General features: G+C 44.1%; 1 long non-coding RNA gene across 1 annotated transcript; it reads left to right on the top strand.

The window, feature by feature from the left end:
* Window positions 1-384: 384 nt before the first annotated feature.
* On the top strand, window positions 385-12647 carry LOC138288461 (uncharacterized). Its single transcript, XR_011202404.1, has 4 exons — window positions 385-1046; window positions 1741-1864; window positions 11215-11548; window positions 12313-12647. It is a non-coding gene; the product is annotated as an uncharacterized lncRNA (long non-coding RNA).
* Window positions 12648-14360: the final 1713 nt, after the last annotated feature.

Raw genomic sequence — 14360 nt, 5'->3', positions numbered from 1 at the left:
CGCTAGGGTGTTTGAGTCATTGTTTGGACGGGAAGGCCTACCTTGCATCTCATTGACGCAAGGCGGTTTCACACATCCTTAAAATGACGCTAACTCCAATATTTTGACGTTAGACAGGTCTAGCGTCAAAATATAAATATGGAGTTAAGTTTGCGCCGGATTTGCATAAAATAAATTACGCAAATCTGGCGCAAACAGAGTATAAATATGGGCCATAGTCTTTCTTTTCTTCTACAGAATTTATCTTCTGCCTGGAATCTCCATGGTGCTCCTGCTTTTCAATTCAGCCCAACATAATGTCCAAGGGGGAAATAAAAATAATTCAGTTGGACAGTTTTTTACACAATTTCAGTTTTATTTAGTTATTATAAATATTTTTTTAAGTTTGCCTTTCCTCCCTGTTTTTTCATTCCAGTCTAGATGACTAACTTGCGAGACTGTGGGCTGCTAAAGACTGTTTGAATAGGCTAACTTAACTGTAATTTTCCTTCTGTGACAGATGTGTCATGCTTGAGGAGGGCTCCAATGCCATTTCTGTCTCTCTCTCAGCTTTCTTCTTCGATTGAGTGGTTCCCTGACTCCATACTTTCCAGTTGTGACATCTACTGTGCTATAATCTAATTCCACCATTAAAAGATTTTACACTGAACAGGGTGCATGTGGTGGTGGTAAAATGTCATCCACACTATCTCTTGTACCCTAACCACAGGACATAATTGTGCAAAAATAATACTAAATGGTAGGCCAAGGCTCAGAAGTGTGTACTTTCTTGGTAATGTAGCTGCTGAAGTAACCTCCTCCTGACTTGTATGAGGATGTATATTAATAAACCATAATGTAAATGGCTCTGTACACTGTTGTTTTATGCTGGTCCTCTGTCTTGACTTTTCCATTCACTATCTTCGTTTAGTCTTATGGTGCAGATTCAAATGTTCCTCCCTGCAAAAGAACCCTTGTTACCTGTGACAACTTCCCTGCTTGGGCTTGTTAGTTCTACCAGCAGATAGACCCTTTGGCAAAACCCCTGCATCAACTGCTACTTACAGGTATTGGGGAGTAAGCAGACATTCCTGCTCAAGAGGAGAGGAGGAAGTGGTTTTGGTTCAGGGAGGAGCCTGTGGTGGCAATCTAATGTGAGATATGTCTATGAGTAGTACTCAGTAGTGGAGACTGCAGAGGGAACGGGAGGGCAGTACACAGTTGTTGCTATTGTGAATAGGTCAAGTGACAAGCAATGAAAGGGATCATAGATTGGGTCAGATTTACACCACTAATTTCAGGACAAAGTATTTGACACCATAACTCTGATCAGTAGAACCGGAGATACACAATTTAAAAGCGTTAAGATAAGTGTAGCACCTAAAAGCATAAAGTGAAACTTGTGGTTATCTGGTTTTGTGAGGCAAGGTGAAGTTCAGGCCCACCAAGATGGAGCACGGGTCGGAAACAGGTTCCAGGTTAGTTCTGCTGAAAAAGTTATCTTCTAAAGTCCAGCATGAAGGGTTCCATTTGTGGTTAATGGGGCCGTGAGGAGTGTGGAGAGCATCACTGATGGTCATTGATGTAATACAAAGATCAGGCCGGGAGTCATGAATGGTCATCGCTGTAGCATAAAGATCATGTTGGGCATCACGGATGGTTGCTGGAGATTCATATTTGGGGGTCACTGCGGGCTGTTGATACTGTAGCATGCAATGCAAATCTTATATTTCCATAGATGATTTCTCCTTTTTCTTCAAGGAGGAGCTCAACTGATGCCACACCAAGGATCCAGGACCTGTGCAGCACCTCTTGGGGATCAGGAACTCCTTCCAGCAGATGCCAGCAGGTTTCAAGCAGTTCCAGTTTTAGGTCAAGACAGCAGGTCAGTTGGGCGGATACAGTGAGGTCTTTGGAGCTTGTTATGTTCCAACACCTCAGAACAAGGCATCAGTCAGCTGACCTTTGGAGTTACTTAAGCCTGGGTTGAAGGGTGCAGTTCCAGTCTTCCTTCTCAGCAAGCAGGGCAAGCCTCAAGCAGCAGTGCAGCAGGGTGTCCTTTTTCTGTGGTATCCACAGGTCCAGGAGTTTACCGAAGAGTAGGGTTGAAGTTCCTCTTTCTCTGCCTACTTTGAAGTGAAAGAAGCTTTCTGGAATTTCTCCTTGCAGAGGTATCTGGAATGTCCTCCCTCCCTGCCCTGGTCGCAGGGAAGCCTTAGGCTAGTGTAACGTCCTTTGTGTGAGAGCTGAACCAGTGCCTTTAAAGTGCCAGTGTGGTAGGTGACAGCTCTACCCCCTAACATTAGAGATGGTCCATCCTGCCAATACTCAGACCCTCCTTTGTGATACTGTCCAGGCGGAATACACAAAGGCCAACTACACCTAGTCACATGACCCAGAAACAGGCTCCAGGCACCAAATGGTTATGACAAGAAAACTCCAACTTTCTACAAGCCGCATTTTCAGAATGGTGACTTAACATCAGGCCTGGGTGGAATTCACAGAGTTTTGCTACATGGAATTTCATGGAGTTCCAAAAAACTCAGCAAGATTCCGCCTAACTCTGTGAATGCAAAAAAACCAGATGATGGACGGAATGCGGAACAAATCAAACATTCACCCCCAGTAACAGATCTGGGTTCAAACCATCAGTTTTATTTGCTCACAATGCTGTTCCAGTTTGGACCCAGCCATATGCAAATGAGTCTTCACCCTGCTCCCCATTGGAATAGTGCAGCCTGAACTGCCAGACCAGGTCCTAGCTGGACCAGAAACAAGCATCCTGGGACCAGTTTTGGAGTATCACTCTTCATCACCCAGGCTAGCTTGAACCTGGTGGCATAGCAAGCATGGGACCCACTTCTGAGCATAATCTTCCCACCCTTCCCAAGCTGTTTGTGGTTTACTTTTACTTTGGAATGCTGCCTTTTCAGGCACCATGTTTCAATCTGCTTATCAAAGTGTATAGCAGTTAGTTATAGTCAGTTATACTATTACTATCATCTGTAACTATACTAACCATTAAGGGGGGACTGCTGCCATTGCCTATTTTGTCTACAACAACCTAGATAAACAAGAGCTTACCTATCTGCAATAGAAGTTTGTTATTTACTAACTAAATAAGTTCACTTCACTCTATAGTTCTCTTACCTGAATAGATGAAGTGATGGCTGCTACCGCTCTCACTCTTCCTTACTGCATGGTTTCCGGAGGTGCATTCTTAATGGTGGTAATCGTGCACTAACAGGGAAGGTATCACAAGTGAGGTCCCATTCCCACCTAGGCATGCTTCAACTGTAGGATTGGTCAGAAGGATTATCCATCACAGGGAACTAAACTGAAAGAAAAACACAGAGTTAGTGGGTCACATATTGATATAATAGCTTTAGAAATTTTGAGACTAGACAACTACCACCATGACACAACAAAGAATACCAGACATTAGAACAAAAACTATCAATAGTAACTTTTTCTGAGCAATGGGGAGCATTGAGTTTAATTAAAACTGAATCTATGAAATCCTCATGTCAGAAAAAGTGTACTCAGAGGATGAAGTGGGCAAAGTTAAGTGTTTACACAATTCAAGGTCTGAATGACGATGTTGATTTTAACAAATTATGTTCTTCTACATCTAAAATATGAATCCCTTTTATGCGTGGGTGGGTAAGTAAGGCTGGTGTGGGCTATTGCTCAGAAGAAACTTCAGTGAATTGGTGTTGCTTTTAACCACATCCACCCCACAAAGCATATGATCCACTTATGGTGTAAATTAAGTCACACCTCAATAAATCACAAAGCCTGGGGGGAGAGGGTAAGATGGACAGTAAAAGTGGTTTGAGGAAAGGTGTGACAAAGACAAACACTACACAACACAACAACAATATTAATCAGAGCGATGAGCAGCTTATCATAATCAATCTGCTGGAATGAGTATCACATAGTTCTCTTAAATACATTGCAAATAGTGTTTAGGCCCTGGATTCCCAAGTTAATATTAGATATCTAAATGTTCTGTCATCTAAGTTTGAATAATACAAATTATGGAGGAGTAAATTGAACCCATCCAGTTCTAAAAATTATGATTGTTAAATGAAAAATATACTGTAGTGCCAAATAGGGCAGGGCATCTGCATTGTCCTCGGAATGTCTGTCACTCTTGGGTGCCTGGCTGAACCGGTCCGGTAGGGTAAGGAGAAATGATGAGCTTTCGCTTTTTGTGCAGGAGAGGAGAAGGTCTTCAGATTGTAAAACAGAAACAGTATTATAAAGTCAAGGAGAAGGGAAGAGGGTAAGCTTGAGGAAGAGTATACCCAGAAGACTCGGACGCAGAGCAAGAACATAAGAGAAGTTTCACATTTGAGCCAGCAGTACAACACACACACATACTCAGTAGCATTTTCCAAAACAATGCACCTCTCTCCAGTCCACAGAGTAGGAGTAGGCCTCAGAGTCATCATCATCATCACGGTTTGCCTTTGAAGTCAATAACTTCCTTCTTCTGATGTTGAGGTAGTCCTGCCCTGAGTCCTTACATCCTTCTCCTGACTCCAAGTAATGATTAATGAATCAGTCCAACTCCTTCCCGACCAAAGTGAAATAGACCTGTAGTGCACTGTTGTTGAAGAATATGTGATGAAACTGAATTGGTGTATTTTGTATAGACTTGTGTTTGTTAACTAAAGTGACTGGTCTAGTCTCTAAAGAACTGGAAAATGAGGGGACTCAGCAGGTAAACTTTGCTATGTTTAAATGGGCCAATTACCTTCCAGAAAAATGATCACCCACCAGGCCCAAAACATTGGAAATCATCAAAATCACATTTACAAATTAGTTGAACACCTTCCCTCAGTGCCACATCATAAATAATCAATCATCACTCAATAATAAAGTATCACTCATTTGTGCAATACTTTCCTCTTCCAATCCAAGCATGGTGATAGGTACAGAATTGTATCTCCTTTGATGCAAGCGAAACATTGGAATTCATCAGTCTTGTAAATCAAATGATCTTCTGGGGCAGCCCTGGTAGGTGATGAAAAAAGGAATAGACATGGGAATGAGGCAGGCATTGTCTCCAATGACCTGAAGGGAATAGGGAGGCTTCTTCGCTGCACACTGGTCCAACTTCAGTCCCCCATACATGTGCCTAAAATGGTGGATCTGCAAAAGTCAGGCACAAACATAATGTTCCACTAACTATATCATTATTGTTTTGGCAGAGAAAGAAATTCAATGATAAATAATTAAGAAGTTCTATGGTGGGCTACTCAGTCAGGGAGGTAGAGTTTGTCCCCAAACTCAAGTAATTAAACCAGAAGTTGGCCAGCTAACAAATTTGAGTCCGACAAATCCTCCTCCTCCTGTGGTATTTCAAGAACAGTGTAATTGTGTGGTAAGAAGAGTTAGTTAATTTTGATCATGGTCAAACTCTCCACATTTTAAGGCGAGAGACTGGTCCTTCTTACTGTGACTAGCATTGTTCATGGCAACAAATTCAGTTCTGAGACTGCTGGGTCACAGCCATTCAAACACCTTGCTGTTAAAGTCTTCCAAGATGTTTGCAGCTGTATAAGATTTCTCCATAGGGAACATGGCTTCTGTTGCATGCAGCTGAACGCTATTAAAAGTGTCTTCAGCACTGAGACCTGTAGATAGCTGTTGCCTAACCCCTGCAAAAGAGATCCAGTGTGCAATGATACACATGTAATATGTTGCTTGAAAACTGATCCACATGTATGCCGTCAGATGGATATTGTGGGTAGGTGGAGAGTGTGAACAGCACTCTGCTCTGCTGAAAAGCTTGCCCAACCAATTGCAGCACATTGTGATGGGGCACTGGAACAACAACTCTGGCAAAAAATAGGTCCGACTGTGAATCTTCCATTTCAGGCAGCTGGCTTCCACATATTCTAAAAATTCCATAAAAGAAAAAGTGAGACGTCCAGCACTAACATTTCAGCCAGCGTCCCATTGTACAAACGTGTCATTGGGTGGTTGCAGTCGTAAGGCCCTTCATACCTAAACATGCCTTAATAGCAGCCTGGATTTTTTTTCTTTTCTGTGGCTTCTGTGGCTTCTGACACAGGCGACTTTCGAGAAGTCGGGGTGGTGGACTGAATGTGTGTCTTGGGGCAGTCACTGCATGCTGTGGTGTCTCAATCAAACTCTTGTGCCATTTCAAAGTTGCTGAGGCTGGTGATACTGGTGTACTGTTGGAGACAGGGCTGCTTTGCATAAAGATGTCACCCTCTTCTTCCTCATCACCCTCACCTGATTTCCCGCTCTTCTCACCTTCACCACCAGCACCTGAAGCACTTTCTAAGGTGCTTCTCCCACCGGATTGCATTGAGTTTTTTGATATGGGTAGTTTGGCCTTCAGTACCATAGTGTGAACCAGGATTTCCTCGACGAACACTCACCTGGCAAATGGAGCATGTAGCAATGTTATCTTCCTTCTTGCTAATCGTAAAAAAGTCCCAAAACTGGTGAGATGAACTTTGTTAGTATGCCAGTGCCAATGTCAGAAGAAGAACTGGAGGTAGGTGGATGTGTCGTTGATTGCCTCTGTCGTGGGGTTATTTTAGTATGGACACACTTAGTTTAGCTCGGGCCTGCGGACTGTACCCTTTTACTTAGTTAATTTAATTTATTCCTTTTTTTATTTAGCATGGCTTCATTTTAGCTGAGATGTTAATAATTTTTCATCACTTGCTTTTTCATGCAGAGATTGTTCTTAGCTCTTTTGCATGATGTTGGAAAGGGGACTATTGGTAAGGGCAGGTAAATACCTTCATGTATCAATAGGCCACGAATCTCTACTAGGTCCAGTCAGGTCTCAATAAATTAATCCCAGCACAACCCTTGGTAGCTTGGCAATGAGCGACAAGGCTTAATTTAGGAGACAGGTGTTTAAAGCATTTAAAAATCACATAACAGCATATAAGTACAACACAATAAAAATCCAACACCAATTTAAAAAATAGCTAATATTTTTATCTTTAAAATGACAACTAAATGATTAAAATTGGATAAGGAGGACGGGAGATTTGAATTTTTAAAGAATTAATGTTTTTTAGCACACTCGACTGGGGCAAAGTCAAAATTTGAGGCTGACCACGATGGAGCCCTGCTCGGCTACAGCAAGCGGGAGGACTTAGTAAAAAATTTACCTTCGGACTTGAGGTCTCATTTTGAGTTTGGCGGATGGAAAACTTTGTCCGCCAAACTCCCGACAGGGTGGGCGCCACCTATGTGGTAACCTCCCCTCCGGAGCTATTACGGGTTTCCTGCTGGCTCAGAGGGCAGAAACCTAAGTTTCCACCCACCAGCCTAGCGGGAAACAAGCTACAGCATTGTCTCTGGCTAGTAATCGAGCAGGCAGCAATGCTGTCGCCTGTAGGGTGCACCAGCACCCTCGCAATGTCGGCTGTCTTCAAAGCAGACAGTGAACTTTACGAGGGTGCTGGCCATGGGGGCCTCTGCACTGCCCATGCCAAGTGCATGGGCAATAGAGGGGCCTCCCCGTGAGCTTCTGCACCTGTTTTCCATCAGCCTTTTCATGGTGGTGTTACCGCCATGATACCGCAGGGAGAGAACAAGGTCATAATCCCCAAGGCACCGCTGCCCTGGCAGATTAGGACCTCGTCACCTCCAGACCGCCAGGATCCAAGATCCTGGTGGAGCTGGCGGTTACCTGGCAGTCTGACCGCCAGGGTTGTTATGTGCCACTGCGATTGTGGCAGTCTATAGACTGACACCCTCATAATGAGGCCCTTATTCTTTTTTCTTGAAGATTTTTCTCACCAGGACAAAGTCACTAATCCAATCCGAACTCCCTGGAGCCCTCTTCGGATACGCATTGCAAGAGACCTCGGTGAAGAATTCTACCTTCGTACTTGGATGATTTTTTAGGACAGAAATCTTCGTATGGGCAGAAGTTGAGATTGGATCCGATGCCCCTGGAGCTCTCCTCGGATACGCTGCGTGGGATGTCACGGTAAACTTTTTACGTTCTGACTTTGTCAATTTTTTTGAGCTTTTTCTCTCTGACGTCGGATGACCCTCCACAGCAAGCCGATTTTGAGTTGATGCCGTCGGATTGCCTTTCCGGGAGACCCTGTGAAATCCTGGAAGTCTGAGGCTCCGGAGATTTTCAGCGGGACAAACCTACAAGCCGGGCCGGGTCATGGTTGAGGTAAGCCGGCTTGACTCATGACATCGGGTTGGGCCCCTTATGGAGCTTTTTTCCAAAAGTTCTCCAAACTTGTGGATCTTCTCCTAGACGATCTCTGAAGGTCCTTTAGGAGTCCACAACTCAACTCAGAGTTCCAGAAGCTCTGAGTTGCTCTTTGAGGATTAGGACTCCAATTCGCAGAATGCACCTGGCTCAAACTCCAAAATGACCACTGGACAGTGGTCAGCTGTTCAGTTTCTTCAGGATTTGATGCAGAGGACTCTGGTTAGCTATTTTGTACCTGTAGCAAGCAGGGAGTCCCTTCTTGAAGCAGGTGAAGCCCGGCAAAGTCATGTTTGTGGTAAAGCCCAAGCGTGCAGCTGGTGCAGTCCTCCAGATTGCAGTGTCCAGCTGCAGGTCAGGGGCCTAGCAGGGCCGTCCTTCTTCTTCTGTTGTTGTTCCTTGTATGGATCTGAGGTGTGGGTGCAGCTTTGCCTTATTTATTCTTGCTCCTGGGGTAGAACATTAGGGGGTCCAAATGTCCAATCACAGGCAGACCACCACCCTCTTTGATGACCACTTCCTGGAAAGTGTGGCAAAAATCAATTCCAGGGAGCAACATTCTTTAAAAATCCAAAATGGCAGAATCTGAATTGTGGAGGTTAGCTCTAGCTGAGTCCACCCGCCAGTGTGTGCTAAGTTCCCTTAACACACCCCTCACCAGCCCTCTCCTAATTTAATCAGGGGGGCACCTGGCTGCCTGAGTCTGCAGGAAATGGGGGAGGTCCTGAGCTGCTCCAATTGTCCTGCCCTCCTTTTCAGACCAGTTTGGCTGCTTTCCCCAATCCTATGTCACCATCTACGGAGGCAGATATCCTCCCCCAGGGACTTCCTTTGTCTTAAGCCCAGGCCGGTTCACAACTCATCAAGGCAGCCTGGCCAGGCTGCCAGAGGCTGGCCAATCAGAGAAGGGCACTACAGAGCTGAAGCTGGCAACGTTCAGGTAACATTGTAAATCTCTTTTCCTGAACTAGTTATATGAAATTCAGCAATGGCAAGTTGTTGGATTTATTATAACAATAAGTATCAAACTTGACATATTTAGCTCCTTTTGGAACTTTATTAATTTAAAGTGAATTCTCCCCATTTTAGCCTTTGGAGCCGATTTGCTAAAATGAGGGAAAATTAATTTGGCTATTTTTCCTTACCAGGGCTTATAAAACATATTTTACAAGTTCCCTGCTTATAGTTATACTGCACCTAACCCTGGGGGCACCTAGGGAACACCTTAGGGGTGTCCTATATGTAAAAATAAGGTAGTTTAAGATTTCTGAAGTACTTTTAATTCCAAAGTCGAATTTGAAGGTAACTTTAATTTAAAAGCAGTCAGCAAGGCAGGCCTGCCTTTAAAATGACACTGTGCACCTCTGCAGTGCACCTATGGGTGCACCACCTATGCTGGGGTCCCTAAACCTACCTGCCCTACCATATGCTAGGGACATATGGGTAGGTTGATACAGCCAATTATAATTAGACTAATTTGGATTCCCATTTTACACCGAACACAGGCCCTGGGACTGGTCAGCAGTGCCCAGGGCACCATCAGAGTCAGGAAAACACCATCAAAAATTGAAAAATGGGGGCAAAAAGTTAGGTGGCTTCTGCAAGCAGCCCAGTTTTCTCACACACAACATTTCATCTTGTGCACTGTCCAAGACTGTACAATAATTTACAGAGTATTGCCTGTCCGTGAGTACGATATCTACCTTGCACAGAAAAGATGCATTATCATGTCAGGGCAGGTCTCAGAACAAACACATATGGGGCCAGATGCGTCAAACTTGTTTGCATTTGCAAACAGTGCGAATTGCAAAAACCCAACGTTTGCAAATGCAAAAATGGTCCCTACGATGTATGAAAGGAATTCGCAGTGTGAAAATACGGAATCGCAAAAATTGCAAATTTTTGCAAAATGACATGGTTTTGCGTGTCGCAATCAGCATATCGCAAATAGCAACATGAAATACCGAATCGCTATTTGTGAGACGCAAACTGTGACACAGTTTAGCGAATCGAAGATAGCGACCCGCAAAATCATGGCGCAATTTGCGATACTCTGATTGCGACACACAAAACCATGTCACAATGGGATGCATCAAAAATTTGCAAATTGCGAAAATTCGCAGAATGGTCTTTTGCACATGCAATTTACTATGAATTGAAATCAGGTGGTAACCAGGTGCAACCTATATAATGAGGCCCAGAATGCCTCATTCGCCCTTCCACAATGGCTGCACTCTACGTGATGGCGAGGAGGATGAGGATCTTAGCAGGTTTGAGGAGAGGGAGGAGGAGACAGGAGCACATTTTGAGAGTGTGCAGAACCCTTTTTGACCAGACAGAGGAAGAAATCTATGAGAAGTACAGGTTAAGCTCATCCATGATACGTTACCTGATAGCAGATCTACAACCCCTACGGCAGCGCACTACACACAGGACCAATAGCATACCCACCCATGTGCAGGTATTATGCTCTCTGCAACTATTAGCCTCAGGGAGCTATCAAGGAGCCATAGCAGCAGCAGGAGGGGTCTCACAGAGTGCTCTCTCACGATTCTTCAAAGCATTTCTAAATGCCATGCTGAGCAAAATACAGGAGAACATAAGATTCCTCAACACCCCACAGAATTACAACACACAAAAATAAATTTTTATCAGATTGCACAATTCTCACATGTCATAGGTGAAATAGATGGGACACATGTAGCTATCTGTCCACCATCGGCCACCGAGTATGTTTATCGCAACCGTAAAAACCATCATTCCATGAACATATAGGTGTTTAGCAATGCCTCTAATATCATCACCGATCTTGTGGCCAGATACCCAGATAGCACACATGACTCCTACATCTTTCGCCACAGCGGGATTCATACAAGACTGCTAGCTGGGGAGTTTGGTGAAGGATACCTACAGGGTAAAGTAATAGATGACTATGTTGCATTGAAGTAATAGTGACTGCAGACTCCAATAGTACTCATTTTACCCTCTGTTCATTCCAGGAGACAGTACCTACGCAGTGCGCACCTACATAATGCTGCACACAGGGCAACCCTCAGTGTGGTGGAGCGGACATTCGGTCTCCTGAAGAGCCACTTCAGGTGCATCCATAAGAGTGGAGGGGCACTACCGTACAGACCAGAGACGACATGTAAAATTGTGGCCGCATGTGCAATGTTGCACAACATAGCAACGAGTAGTGGCATACCTGTTGAACCAATGGAGCCTGACTCAGAGAAGATGATGATGCCTTACCACCCCATCACCCAGTAGACAGGACCAGTGCAGCAGAGGGCAAGAAAAGACGTGCTGACATCACGCACAACCATTTCTAATGTAAGTAATGACAACACCAGTGCAATTTTATGTCTTTCTGTAGTTAGCAACTTTATTACCTTGACTTCAGGTAACGTATGTGTCAATAGGACATAGCCATGAAGCATAGGCTAACATCTGCAAATAACAGTGTCACACTATTAGCATCATAGTATAAATGTACAGCTACATGTTACGGTAGTCCCCTGTAGGCCTTAACATTACTTCCTATGTCCACGCACTCCACTTGAGTGCTCAGTGGCCTCACTGGCACCTCTTGTAGCGGGTTCACTGGCAGTACTGTGTCTGGTACTGTGACACCTAGGATCCATCACAGGGGCTGTAAGACTGCTGAGGATAGAGGACTCCTCACTATCTCCACCACCCAGTTCGCTGTTTGTAGCACTGCGTGCTGTCTGCATTGCATCCAGGACATTAGTTATTTGCACCAAGCCCTGTGCAATGTCCCGACTGCAATGTGCCATCTCAACCTGTATGCCCACAGCACGTTGTGACATCATGGCAGTTGAGCTAGCAAGCTGATTGACCGATCTGCAGAACCCATCAAACCTTCTCATAAATTGGTGATGGCGCCTACGGTGGCTGACATGCTCCTGCTGAGTCTCAGTGCAGAGGTCCCTAGTGGCATTTGTCAAGTCCTTTGTGTTTTTGGCTGCTGTTTGCTGTCCCTCTTGCAGCAACTCCAAATGCTCGTTCATTGCGGCCATGTTCTGATTGAATGACACCAACTACCTGTGCATTGTCCTCATGTGTTTGCATTGCAGGCGCTGCACTTTCAGCATGGAAGCTTCAAGTCTGCCAAAGATTAATGGGCCCTCTCTCACCTCTGTGTACTGTCTGCCTGCATAGTGATACCTCCTGAGGGGAGTTGACTGACGATGGGGCAGGGAGTTCTGTGTTCCTGTTGATCTATCCTCTGGGGGTGGTGTGGGGAGTTCATCTGGCATCAAGTTGTTTTTAATGTGGTTTATTGACCTTAGGAATTGTGGCCTATTACTCCCATAAGGCATTGTTATGTTGTATGTAAAATGTGGCATGGAAAGAAGTAGAAAATGTGTCACTCTCCTATAGATTTCGTAGACCTACTTAGTCTAAATAAAAGAAGGCCTTAAATGATGTACAAAATCTTTTTTCCTTTTAATAATCAAATCGTACATAGATATGTGTATATATGCATCAGAATTCAATTTTATACAAAATCTTAAATAAGAAACATATAAAAACGCCCCCCTTCACCACACAATAACTCATAACAAATATTCAAATAAACAAACAAGGACCATAGACAACCAATCACACATACAACATACACGTAAACAAAACCCAAACACCGAAATCACAAATGATTTTACATACATACATGTTTAAAAACACAATATATATATCGCAACAACTTTACTCAAAAACTATTACGAATCCTATGTATCAATAGAAGTAAATATATGGGTAATGTGCAGATCGTATCCACATAGTCTCCAATGATAAGTTCTGAAAGAGTCCATACAATAAAATGTTATGATTAGAATCACAGGATTCAATGCTTGTAGTGCCAATGTAGATTCTAGCTGACATGACTCGGTCCAGTACGGCTTTAGAATGATGTTCATTATTAGAGATGTTACTCCATATGTTTATGTGTCATCTTTCCTGCTGACAGCGTCATATTTTCAAATCTAATAGTTGCCAAAGCAAACCGAATCCACTGCCACGAACGATAAGGGACAGGAGCCCAAAATACTAAAACTTACAAGAAGAGAAGAGGAGGATAGTCCGGCATCAAAATGTAGGGAGCTGAATTGCTGTCTCAGTACTATGTGGCATTCACGGCCATTCTACATAGCCGGAAACTGATAGTCGGCAAATGCTTAAGAGAAGAAACAATGAGGACAATCCGGCATGGAGAAGTGAGAAGCTGAACGGCAGCAAATGTGGCATGGACTACTTTTCAGGCTGCATCAAGCTAATAGCTATTTCTAGGGGACATTTGTACATGCACATATGGGGATATGCATCATTACTGGCCTTACCTTTGATGGTGCTGAGGTGTCAATGTCAGTGACACAACTGACAGCTTACGGAAGCAGTGTGGACTCCACCATGTCTCGGTGTCTGGATGGGTGGTCCTCCTCCGGTGCTCCTTGCCTCCTTGCCTCCTTTAGCCTGATGGCTACCCTTTCTTTGGCACAGGAACGCAGGTCATACCATCTCTAGTGAATTTCCTCCACAGAGCACTGAGCAACACCCACTGCACAGATTTTTGTCTGGATTTCCAACCAGAGTTTCCTTTTCTCAATTTCAGGGACATGTAGTGAGTTCTTCCCAAAGTGTTTGTCATGGCTCCTAACAACCTACTCAGGGAGCACCTCCAATTCCTGCTCACTGAATTTGAGCTTGCACTTCCTGTCTCCCTTGTCCTTCACCTTCCCATCAGTGGCCATGTTGCAATTTGGTCCTGGCTGGATCACAAAGCTGGCTGCCTGGTGCTGGGCTCTGTCTCCCTGCCAGCTCCTGTGGGTGTGGCTCCTGGAAACAGCATGGGCTGACTCATTTCCTGGTTGTGATGTCATCAGGCTGTTCCAGGTTGCCGTTTTCGCAATTTGCGATTTTCAGATACTGAATAGCAAATGATTTGTTTTTCGGTATTTGCTAATCGCAAATAGCGTTTCCGAATTTTAAGAAATCGCAAATACCGACTCGCTATTTTGATACATCCCATTTTGCATTTCTAAAATAGCGATTTCTTAAAATTTGCTATTTCAGAAATGCAAACTGGAAGCTTGATACATATGGCCCATGGTTATTAAACCAACAC

This window comes from Pleurodeles waltl, chromosome 4_1 (genome assembly GCF_031143425.1).
Source record: "Pleurodeles waltl isolate 20211129_DDA chromosome 4_1, aPleWal1.hap1.20221129, whole genome shotgun sequence".
Classification (NCBI taxonomy): Eukaryota; Metazoa; Chordata; class Amphibia; order Caudata; family Salamandridae; genus Pleurodeles; species Pleurodeles waltl.
The sequence above is the reverse complement of the archived record's forward strand: the minus strand, read 5'-3'. Positions and strand labels throughout refer to the sequence as shown.